The sequence below is a fragment of the Heterodontus francisci genome, chromosome 17, assembly GCF_036365525.1.
Source record: "Heterodontus francisci isolate sHetFra1 chromosome 17, sHetFra1.hap1, whole genome shotgun sequence".
NCBI classification, from domain to species: domain Eukaryota; kingdom Metazoa; phylum Chordata; class Chondrichthyes; order Heterodontiformes; family Heterodontidae; genus Heterodontus; species Heterodontus francisci.
In genome coordinates this window covers 50,369,401-50,381,122 of record NC_090387.1, presented here as the reverse complement: position 1 = coordinate 50,381,122, position 11,722 = coordinate 50,369,401, and the positions used below count along the sequence as shown (strand labels likewise).

Sequence of the window (11,722 nt, the reverse complement as noted above, 5' to 3'; positions counted from 1 at the left end):
AAGGAATGGATGGACGGACCATCTGGGCACTGGAAACGGCAATGGCAAATCCAGCCAACCCTGCAAAGTCCTCCTTACTAACATCTGGGGGCTTGTGCCAAAATTGGGAGAGCTGTCCCACAGACTAGTCAAGCAACAGCCTGACAGTCATACTGACAGAATCAAACCATACAATGTCCCTAACACCATCACCATCCCTGGCTATGTCCTATCCCACCGGCAGGACAGACCCACCAGAGATGGCGGCACAGTGGTATACAATTGGGAGGGAGATGCCCTGGGAGACCTCAACATTGACTCCAGACCCCATGACGTCTCATGACATCGGGTCAAACATGGGCAAGAAAACCTCCTGCTGATTACCACCTATTGACAAATTAGTGCTTCTCCAAGTTGAACACCAATTGGAAGAAGCACTGAGGGTAGCAAGGGCGCAGAATGTACTCTGGGTGGGGGACTTCAATGTCCATCACCAAGAGTGACTCGGTAGCACCACTACTGACCAAGCTGGCCGAGTCCCAAAAGACATAGCTGCTATACTGGGTCTGCGGCAGCTGGCGAGGGAACCGACAAGATGGAAAACATACTTGACCTCGCCCTCACCAATCTACTTGTCGCAGATGCATCTGTCCATGACAGTATTGGTAGGAATGATCACCACGCAGTCTTTGTGGAGACAAAGTCCCATCTTCACATTGAAGATACTCACCATCGTGTTGTGTGGCACTACCACTGTGCTAAATGGGATAGATTTCAAACAGATCTAACAACTCAAAACATGAGGCACTGTGGACTATCAGCAGCAGCACAATTGTATTGAACCACAATCTGTAACCTCATGGCCCAGCAAATCCCCCACTCTACCATTACCATCAAGCTGGGGGACCAACCCTGGTTCAACAAAGAGTGCAGGAGGGCATGCCAGGAGCAGCACCAGGCATACCTCAAAATGAGATGGCAGCCTGCTGAAGCTACAACACAGGGCTACTTGCATGCCAAACAGCAGAAGCAGCATGTGATAAACAGGGCTAAATGATCCCACAACGAAGTGATCAGATCTAAGCTCTGCCACATCCAGTCGGGAATGGTGGTGGAAAATTAAACACTAACAGAAGGAGGAGGAGGCTCCACAAATATCCCCATTCTCAACAATGGGGCTGCCCAGCGCATTCATGCAAAAGACAAGGCTGAAGCATTTGCATCCATCTTCAGCCAGAAGTGCCGAGTAGATAATTCATAGCGGCCTCCTCCTGGGGTCCCCAGAATCACACATGCCAGTCTTCAGTCAATCCGATTCACTCCACGTGATATCAAGAAACGGCTGAAGGCACTGGATACCGCAAAGGCTATGGGTACTGACAACATTCCGGCAATAGTACTGAAGACTTGTGCTCCAGAACTAGCTGCGCCCCTAGGCAAGCTGTTCCAGTACAGCTACAACACTGGCATCTACCTGAAAATATGGAAAATTGTCCAGTCCTGTCCATAAAAAGCAGGACAAATCCAACCCGGCTAATTACTGACCCATCAGTCTCCTCTCAATCATCAAAGTGATGGAAAGGGCCGTCGACAGTGCTATCAAGCAGCACTTGCTCAGCAATAACCTGCTCACTGACGCTCAGTTTGGGTTCTGCCAGGGCCACTCAGCTCCTGACCTCATTACAGCTTTAGTCCAAACATGCACAAATGAGTTGAACTCCAGAAGTGATGCAAGAGTGACTGCCCTTGACATCAAGACAGCATTTGACTGAGTATGGCATCAAGGAGCCCAAGCAAAACTGGAGTCAATGGAAATCAGGGGAAAACTCTCTGCTGGTTGGAGTCATACCTAGCACAAAAGAAGATGGTTATGGTTGTTGGCGGTCAATCTTCTCAGTCCCAGGACATCACTGCTGGCATTTCTCAGGGTAGTGTCCTAGGCCTAACCATCTTCAGCTGCTTCATCAATGACCTTCCCTTCACCATAAGGTTAGAATGTTGGCTGGTGATTGCACAATGTTCAGTATCATTCATGACTCTTCAGATACCGAAGCAGCCCACGTCCAGATGCAGCAAAACCTGGACAATATTCAGGCTTGGGCTGATACGTGGCAAGTAACATTTGCGCCACTGAAGTGTGGTCAATGACAATCTCAAACAAAAGAGAATCTAACATCTCCTCTTGATGTTCAATAGCATTACAATCACCGAATCCCCCACTAATATTCTGGGGGTTACCATTGACGAGAAACTGAACTAGACCAACCACATAAATACCATGGCTACAAAAGCAGGTCAGAGGCTGGGAATTCTGCGGCGAGTAATTCACCTCCTGACTCCTCAATTCCAGTCCACCATCTACAAGGCACAAGTCAGGAGTATGCACTTGCCTGGATGGGTGCAGCTCCAACAACATTCAAGAAACTCGACACCATCCAGGACAAAGCAGTCCTCTTGATTGGCCACCACTTTTAGCATTCACTCCCTTCACCACCGATGCACAGTGGCAGCAGTATGTACCATCTACAAGATGCACTGCAGCAACTCACCAAGGCTCCTTCAACAGCACCTTCCAAACCCACAACCTCTACCACCTAGAAGGACAAGGGCAGCAGATGCATGGGAACACCACAACCTGCAAGTTCCCCTCCAAGCCACACACCACCCCGACTTAGAACTATATCGCCGTTCCTTCACTGTCACTGGGTCAAAATCCTGGACTCCCTTTCTAACAGCACTGTTGGTGTACCTACACCCCAAGGTTCAATAAGGTAGCTCACCACCACCTTCTCAAGGGTATTTAGGGGTGGGCAATAAATGCTGGCCCAGCCAGCAATGCCCATATCCCATGAATGAACAAAAAAAAAGACAACAGGGCTGGTGAAGTAAACTCAGAACCATGTCAATCTTCTCCAACAGATACTTAGTCAGACAGGTCCACAGTACTCCAGAGCATGGTTATTGATCTACCAGTTGGTTCACTACTCCAAACTGAGTGATAGACTTCTAACTGGGTGCTTTTCACTCAGCTCCAGATAACCATCTAAGCCAATGCTTTATTGGGTAGGATGGCACAGGCTGGACAAGTATACCAATGCTCTGCACTGGTAAGTTATGCAGTTTTAGCTGGCTAAAATCCAGGAACACCCTCTACACAATTGGTGTTCCCTAAAACTTGGCTGTGCCAAGCTGCGCCTAAGCCCTTTGGACTTAGGTTCGCTGATGTTGTCTGTTATAAATCTGAGGCTACAACAGATACCTTGCTAGGTTCAGTGACATCAGCTGCTCCTGCAACCATTGTTTACCTTCCTGAGCTGCCAGACACTACCCAATATTTACTTATACAATAACTTAACCTAGGGGAAACAATGTACCCCTTTGACAAACTTAACATTGTATCTTTTATACATGCTCTCACCTAAAGCCTAGCTACCCGACCCGAACCCGACCAAACCCAACTACATGTGTTGTGTTCAGGTCGGGTTGATATTCTCTGTTCAGCATTCGGGTTCGGGTTGGGCTGGGCTGTTTTGTTTTGTATTGTTTTCTTTTTAATCTATGATTTTATGTTTCAATAATATGTTTGCTATTTTCGGGTCGGGTATGAGAAAAAATTAACGGACTCGGGCTGGGTTTTAACTTTATACCCGAGCCAGGCTTTACTCTCACCTGTGCTTCTATCTTGCATTACGCAAACCACCTGTACTTAAGACAAGGCCAGAACTAAAGATGAAGCTCTCTTACTACACAAACAGTAAATGATGAGCAAATAATTTTGGTGCTCAAGACTCAGTAAAATTATTCTCCTCAGCTCGGAATAACTTGGACTTGGAATAACAGAAATGAATTCTACTTGGTAGGCATTAGACTCCTAGAAATGCTTTCAGAAAGAATTATGGCAGAAGAATTCGATATCAAAAAAATTAAGAACAAATTTTGAGCACTGTTTCAGCATCACATGCACATCATGATTTGTTTGCATCAGCAGCATGAACACAAGCAAATGTAAAATTTTATATGTGGCTCATAGACCTCCACTGTAGGGTTAGAGAAATTGGTGGTTAAAAAAAAATCTCATGAGATACGCATTGAAGTATTTTCCCCAAAGACTGAAAACTATAATCAATTTGTTCGCCTGCATCAATAATAGATGATCACACCACTTGGAAACTCTCTGGTGCCATGTGCTTGATAGAGGTGGTCTGGCATTGGCCCTCTCCTGGTAGTGAACATAGAAATTATAATTTTCCAGTCTTCCTTAGATTCAGGGGTGGTACCAGAGGGCTGGAGAATAAGATAAGCCCAGCAACTACAAGCCAGTCAGTTTAACCTCAGTGGTGGGGAAGCTCCTGGAAACGATAATTCGAGACAAAATGAATAGCCACTTGGACAATTGTGGGCCAATTAAGGAAAGCTAGCATAGATTTGTTAAGGGCAAATCATGTTTAACTAACTTGCTGGAGCTTTTTGATGAGGTAACAGAGAGGGTTGATGAGGGTAATGCATATCATGTCATGCACATGGACTTCCAAAAGACATCTGATACAGTGCTGCACAGCAGACTTGTGAGCAAAGTTATAACTCATGGAATAAAAGGGACAATAGCAACATGGATACGAAACTGGCTGAGTGACAAGAAACAAAGAGTAGTGGTTAACAAATGTTTTTGGAACTGGATGAAGGTTTGTAGTGGAGTTCCCCAGGGGTCGGTGTTAGGACCCTTACTCTTTCTGATATATATTAATGACTTAGGCCTTGGTGTACAGGGCACAATTTCAAAGTTTGCAAATTATACGAAACTTGAAAGCACTGTGAAGTGAGGAGAATAGTGTAACTGTGGGAACAGAGTAAAAGTGACTGTGAGAACAGATTAAAAGTAAGCTAATCAACTAATTGTGATGCTGTGGAGTCAACTTGTAACAATAACAAGCAGAAGCTAACAGGACAACTGCAGATAGCTTATTAGCTGCCCATTGTTGATGGTCAGTCAACGAGTATACCAATCAGGCTCTGACAACACGAAATTGCGGAGGTTTGTGAACCACTCAGAAACAAAGGGGGGGGGGGTTATGAGTTTTGTTTGAATAACTAAGAAAGGCTTGCTGTAGTGAGTTCTCTCTTCCCTCTTACTCTTTGTTCGTTGTTTGTTTTGTTTTTTGTAACCTTGCAACGTAACAACCATATACTGCAATAAAGTTTCTAAAAGTTACGGTCGGACTTTGTCTCTCCTTGTAATCGATGGGATCCAACAGTGTAGAACTTCAAAAGAACAGACAGGTTGGTGAAATGGGCAGACAGGTGGCAGATTAAATTTAGTGCACAGAAGTGTGAAGTGATTCATTTTGGAAGGAAGAACGTGGAGAGACAATATAAAATAAGGGAAACAATTCTAAAGTGGATGCAGGAGCACAGGAATGTGGGTCTATATGTGTATAAAAGTCTTTGAAGGTGGCAGAACAGGTTGAGAAAGTAGTTGATAAGGCATACAGCATTCTAGGCGTTATTAATAGAGGCATACAGTACAAAAGCAAGGACATTATGTTGAACTTGTAAAACACTGATTTGGGCTCAATTGGAGTACTGTGTCCAGTTCTGGGCACCACACTTTAGGAAAGATGTGAAGGCATTAGAGAGAGTTCAGAAAATATTCACAAGAATGGTTCTAGGGATGAGGAACTTCAGTTACGTAGATAGACTGGAGAAGTTGGGACTGGTTTCCTTGAAGAGAAGTTGACAGGAGATCTGATAGAGTTATTCAAAATCACGAGGTGGCTGGACAGAGTAGATAAGGAAAAACCTGTCCCACTGGTGGAAGGATCGAGAACAAGAGGGCACAGATTTAGGGCAATTGGCAAAAGAAGCAACGGAAGCAATGAGACATGAGGAAAAACTTTTTCATGCAGCTATTAGGATCTGGAATCAATGCCCAAAAGTGTGGTGAAGGCTGGTTCAATTGAGGAATTCAAGGGGAATTGGATTGTTAACTGAAAAATGTGCAAAGCTACAGGGAGAAGGAAGGTGGGGAGTGACACAAGGTAAATTGCTCCTTCGGAAAGCCAGCATGGACACAACGGGCTGAATAGCTTCCTTCTGTGCTATAACAATTCTGTAATTCTGTGAATCAGAGATGCACAATCAGGTTTTTAACCTGAAACTTGCTCAGGCAGACTTTTGCCCAGATTCATAAGATTACAATACAGGAGGGTAGTTAGGAATTATTTTGTTTAAATCAAGACGGACAACAGATGTGGGGAAGCATAACATGCTCTTTATTTGTATTATTATGCAAAGACAAATTGTATTAATTTGATGCAAACAATTCCAATTGTAACAGTTGCTCTGTAATTATGTAGTGGAGGTCCTCACCTCTCATATGTTTCTCAGACCCTCTCCTTCCTTGAGCACCACCCACTACTCCCACATCTCCAAAATTTTGTAGCAACTTCCTTGCTGAAATCTCCCCTCACTACACTGTCGAATAGCAATTTGTCCTTGAGGATTTCAATCTAAACTCCTCCAGGCCCCTCACCTCCGATTGTGTGAAGATGCAGACAATCTAACACTGTAGATGAACTTCTACATCCACTCTCACCACCTTGCAAGGCCTTGCCACGTCTCATGTTTCTATAACTGACAAAGCCTTCAAGTTGTCAACTATTGCTCAGTTGGTAGTACTCTTGCCTGAGTTAAGAGGCTGTAGGCTCAAGTCCCACTTCAGAGACTTGAGCACAAAAATCTAGTCTGACACTCCAGTGCAGTACTGGGGGGCTGCTGCACGCTCAAGATGAGACGTTAAACTGAGGACCCATCTGTCTTTGCTGGTGGGGTTATCTCTGGTGTCTTGGCCAATATTTATCCCTCATTCAACATCACCTAAAAAAAGGATTATCTGGTCATTATCACATTGCTGTTGTGGGAGCACATTGTGCACAAATTGGCTGCCACATTTCCTACGTTACAATGGCTAGACTTCAAAAGTACTTCATTGACTGTAAAGTGCTTTAGGATGTCTTGAGGTTGTGGAAGACACTATATAAATGCAAACATTTTTTCCTGAATCACTTTGCTTCAGCATCTGCACGTCCCTACCCACTTCCAAAGCTTCGCTCAGGGAAACTATCCACCAGCTCAGATTCCAGCATCCTCTTGTCTGGCCCTCGACATGCCATTACACTGCAGCTTTTGTTAACCTTCATAACAGCTCCCTTATTTTCCTTGCCCCTTTCAATTCTCTCAGTTACACCTTGTGCAATTCCACCCCTGTACTGAATTTGAGCGCTGCAGGCTTGTAAGCACACAACTGACCTAGTAATTCACTGCCAGATCTGGCTAGATCACCTTAAGGTGATGTACCTTCCACTCAATAGTCAAGTTACCCTAACACTCCATGGATATCCTGCAAGGCAAGGATAACCAAAGATTCCTGTTCTTAGCAACAAACCACCTACCCCATCTCCTTTCTTCTGCTAATATGCATCATAATTTCAACTGCAAGCATAAGATGTTCATGGACTTTTTTTCAACTTGAAGTTCAAGGATATCCTAACATAAAAGCAAAATACTGCAGATGCTGGAAATCTGAAATATAAACAGAAAGTGCTGGAAATAGCAGGTCTGGCAGCATCTGTGGAGGGAGAAGCAGAGTTAACGTTTCAGGTCTGTGATCTTTCATCAGAACTGAAGGATACCCTGTTGGCTCTTTCGGCTTCTCCTTTCCAATCTTGCCCAATACTTACACCCCAATCTCACATCACTGTAGCTTCCAACCTCCATACTCACCACCCTAATCCCCCCATCTCCAACTCAGTGCCATGGCACTGCACGCTGTTGGTTTCACTCCTAAATGTCAACAGTCAGTTCATTTCTGGCAACTCCTCCTATCCCCACATAATCAACTTGGGTGTACCCCAAAAATCTATCCTCAATACCCTTCCATCCATGTCTAAATGGTAAATGGCCTGGTTGTTAGTGACATCATCTATAGCCAGGGGCCAGCTTCAATAAAAATGGCATCCAGTTCTACCTCTCCACTACAGCCCTGTACTCTGTTCTATCCAATGGCTTGTCCAACATCAAGTTGAAGAGGAAGTTTTCTCCAATTTAGCATTAATACAACAAATGTCATCGATGTTAATGTCTCACCAAAGCGTGCACACTGATCACTAAATTGGCAAGACACAAAGAAGGAATCAGTCAGATGATACTCAATTTTGGTACCCTGTTAGATCCAGTGCTGAGCTTTAAAGCAATTTATTCGCCATCACAGCACTGTCCACAACCACTAAATTATCCACAATATCTCCAGGTTTGATAACACGAGCAATTTTCTCATCAGACTCAAGTTCTACCCTACATAAACTGTAACTTGTCCAAACTCTGCCACCGTATCCTATACTATAGTAAATCCTCCCTTCACTGTCTTTGGTTCCCTGTCACATTAAATTCAAAATCCTAATCTAAAAGTGTTGTATGATCTCCTTTAAGAGCGATGTCCGTTGAAGATCTTAGTATGCTTACAAGGTAAGTACCAGGACGTAGTCATGTGACTCGAAGCCAGAGTCACTTTGCAACTGTAACATTCAAAGGAAGGTTCTGTAAATAGTTTGCTCTGCACTGTATAGAATAGTTCAGCTGTAATAAACCTGTTTGACATCTTCAACCAACTGGACTCCACGCATCTCATTTATATTGCGTCAGACGAACTCATTATATGGTGGCAGCGGTGATGAGAAGACAAAGTCTAAGATTGAAGACCACAGGTGAAACAGCTGTAAAAACTACCCTTCCTACAGCCAAGAGAGAGAAAGTTCCACAGAAATACTGGAATACTGGCCCAAACAATAGAAGGAATAAAGGAACTTACCTCCAGCTGTAGAAGACAGAGTACAGAACGACAGGCTGCAAGTAAATCGGGTTCCAAAAAAAAAAAAGGGGGGGGGGGGAAGGAGAAAGAGACCCGACTCCTCTCCCAGGCTGATCGAGGTCAGTGCCATTACAGGAGGTGTATGATTGTAAAAGGCAGGAAAACCCCGATCACGGCACAGCCTTCATCCATGCAGCCAAAGTTTTAAAAAATCATTAAAGCACTCAAGCATGAAGAGGAGCTTTCATTCACAAAGCCACGACTATAAGAATGCCATTAAACCAGTCGAGCGTGAAGAACATTACACAAACTCTAGCAAAAAAAGCCATTGAATCGCCGAACGAACAGCTGTGTAAACAGACTTAAGTGCGGCAAGCAAGATAAACAGAGCACTGCAAAACACCTGCTCCTCTCAATCCAAGAAGCCAGAGTTTCTTAAAGTGGAAACAGTGCAGAGTCACAGAACCAGTCTTAAAACACATTGTAAGCAAAACAACATAAGTATGGATACCAAATTTCCCAACATGAACTGGAAAGCCATTGATATCCTATCTAAGCTCAAACTTTTTAAACAAAGAATGCAGTTATGTTTCATGGACCAAGTGATTGCAGAACCAGAGAAACAGGCTGTAAAAATACTCATAGCAGTTGGAAATGAGAGATTATACAGAAACACCACCTCTTGCTATCTGAAGAGGTCCAGAAAGATCTACAAAAACATGGAAAGTACTAGAAGATCAGCTCCGATTAAGAGTGAATTTTAGAATGCACTGTCTGGAATTGATGTCCAACAGGCAACAGCCACAGGAATCAATAGACCAATTCATCAGTAGATGCCGTCATAAGGGCAACGAATGCGACTTCCCAGAAACTGAGCTGTTGGACCAAATAATGGAGCTGGTGATTGTATCAAAACCCATTGAAGCATTTCAGAAAGACCTCTTGAGGAAAAGGAAACATCACAGCATTGATGCGCTGCTAGATGACGACAGAAAATACGAAACCACTGTAGCTGGACAACAGCATCTTCAAGCACTAAGTGCAGCCAACAGTATTGGCGCAATAGCCAGGTCAAAAAGAGCAAGGAAGCTATGTGGTAAGTGTGGTTGATCCCACTCACCACGAAGTTGTCCTGCATTTCAAAAGATGCACAAGGTGTGTGGTGCAAAAGGACACTGGGCCTGCCTATGCAACAGATCTGGCCCCAAAGACACAGCCAGAAGTCACAGTAGGGCAGAAACAAACAGAAGACAGGCGCAGCAACATGGCAACAGCAGCAAGGAAAACACCAGAGACCTGTGTAAACACAAGCCGATACACGAAGTCCACAGTGAAACAGACCTGAGCCTAAGGGGCAAATGAAGGAAAAAGGGATTAGAACAGTTAGGTGCTTGATGACCGGCATGGACACGATGCTGTATGACTATGACTCTAAGACTTAGAGAAGCAATTCTCAAGCAAAATACAAGAAGGCGTTTCACATTGTGAACCTGACACAATGTTAATGAAGTCAAACAACTGGAAGCTTTTGCCGCTATTAACATCATGTGCCCAAAGAAACCTGGCAAACATACAGGGTCAAGATCGACACCAGCGCCAGTGCAAATATCCTATCAATTCAAATCCTGAAGGACATGTACCGGAGTTGTTGGAAATCAATGACAAAACCGACAACTGCCAAGTTACCTCAATACAATGGGTCTCCCATTCCTTGCAGTGGCACACTAACAATGCAATGCAGCTATGACAAGCTGGCATGGAAATTGCAAATATTCTACCTGGTAGACAGGAGCAGACCAGAAGTGCCAGGACTACCAACATGCAAGGACCTCAACATCATAACTATCCATGAGGTCATCAAGGTACCAATTACAGCAGAAGAGACCAAGGGTACCCGCATTGAGTCAGACAACGACCTATAACAGATGTACCCAGACCGGTTCAATAGAGTCATAGAGAGATACAACACTGAAACAGGCCCTTCGGCCCACCGAGTCTGTGCCGACCATCAACCACCCATTTATACTAATCCTACATTATTCCCTACCACGTCCCCTCCTACATTAATCCCATATTCCCCACCATTCTCCTACCTACACTAGGGGCAATTTACCTAGCAACCTGCAAGTCTTTGGCGGGAGGAAACCGGAGCACCTGACGGAAACCCACGCGGTCACAGGGAGAACTTGCAAACTCCACACAGGCAGTACCCAGAACCAAACCCGGGTCGCTGGAGCTGTGAGGCTGCGGTGCTAACCACTGCGCCGCCCCAATGCCATAGCGGATTTCAAAGGCGATGCCGTACTGCACCCGAGAGAGGATGCCATTCCGTCAATCGACGCTCCCAGAAAGTGCAGCGTGCACATGGAATGCAATGGCATCATCCGTCGTGTGCATCATCACGGAGACTGGTGCAGCTCAATTACTTGTGTATTGAAGAAGGTTGGAGCAATCGGGGTATGTCCAGATCCAAGGCGTCTAAACCTCTCCCGAAAGAGATGCCCCCTAAAGTTCACAGAGGCCAAATTCTTCTCCAAATTGGATGCTAAACATGGATATTGGTCGGTATACCTAGCTAAGGAATCTCAGGTAGTCACCACCTTCAGGGCACCATTTGGAAGATACTGCTTCCAAAGACAAACCTTCAGCTTATCTATCAGTCAAGATCTGTTTCAGCAACTGATGGACATAATTATAGAAAAAGTACCTGGTTGTATATGCATTGCTGATGACGTTGCAGTAATGGACAAAACCAAGGAAGAACACGATTGAAATCTTCATTCACTAATGGCAGTATTTCGTCACAAAGGGTTTGTTTTTAACAGCAAGAAGTGCCAGGTGAATACAAGTCAGATCAATTTCTTTGGCTCCATCTATTCC

The 11,722-nt window shown here is 44.5% G+C and overlaps 1 protein-coding gene across 4 annotated transcripts in view; it reads right to left on the bottom strand.

Annotated features, from left to right (window-relative positions):
- Positions 1 to 11,722, bottom strand: part of heatr3 (HEAT repeat containing 3) — a 54,354-nt gene that overhangs the window by 37,543 nt on the left and 5,089 nt on the right. The window lies entirely within an intron of this gene.